Raw genomic sequence first — 1,193 nt, forward strand, 5'->3', positions numbered from 1 at the left:
GTGGGGTTTTATTAGTTGATTAATTAGTTTCTTAATCTTAAATTGTTATTCTTATAGATTGTCAAGAATGGACAAATAAAGTTCGTGGTCGACATCTTGCTGGGGGTCAGATTCTCCATGATTGGTAGATTTGTGTAAGTTTCTCACTTCTTTTAATTTTCCATTCATTTGGACATCTTGAAGAAAAGCTTTTATAGTGTAATGCATGGTTAGGAAATTTGATCATATTTATATAGAGGAACCCCCTTTTTGAATTATTTGTTACTATCTTAGTCACACATGCAAAAGTTACATTGACTATATATACTAAAAATTTTAATTGTTGTCAAATAATACAAATTGGGTTGATCCCTTTGAGGTTTTCCACACAGCAAACTATAGCACAACATACTGGCTTTGTTTGATAACACTTTTTTTAATCTCCCTTTAGTTTTTATGTTCAAAACAAAAACATTAATAATAAACAATCCAAAACACAAAGTACTCAATTTTTTTTTTTTTTTTTTTTTTTTATTTTTTATATCACATCGTAACACTTAAAAAAAGAAAAGAAAAAAAAATCTTAAAAGCAGCAACAAGCCTGTGTAGCCCATGCACATTTGAAACTAGGGTCTTCAATTGTTATAATCCAATATGAATTTCAAGTAAAATTGTTTATGGCTTGTTAGATAATTTTTGGCATGAGTAATTTTGGGATGTTTGGTATCTCAGTTGAATATGATTTTCATGCTGTGTCACTTGGTGGTAGGAAATCTGGCAACAACATATATGAAATTACAATGGATGATGCAGCAATAATTGGAGGCCCATTTGGATATCCTATTGAGATGGAAAGGAAGTTTAACCTGGAGCTACTGTAAGATCATTCTTTCAATATGACCGCATTTTCTGTTTGTTTATAGCTACATACTATTATAAATTGTTGGCCAACTAGAAGCTTATGCAAAATGAATTTTACATTGCAGATATGATGATGATAAGATCAGAATCACCCGGGGCTATAATAATATTATTTTTGTGCATTTGAGGATGGAGGGATCAAAGCAGAAATAAAACGCTGTTGGATTGACAAAAAGAATTTATAATCATTTGCTTTGTACATCTACTGTCCATAAATGGATTTCTTGCCTCTGAAGAAAGAAATACTAGAGTAAAAATATTTGTTCTTACTGCCTGTCCAGTCTAGTGAAAAA

The sequence above is a fragment of the Corylus avellana genome, chromosome ca10 (assembly GCF_901000735.1).
Source record: "Corylus avellana chromosome ca10, CavTom2PMs-1.0".
NCBI classification, from domain to species: Eukaryota; Viridiplantae; Streptophyta; class Magnoliopsida; order Fagales; family Betulaceae; genus Corylus; species Corylus avellana.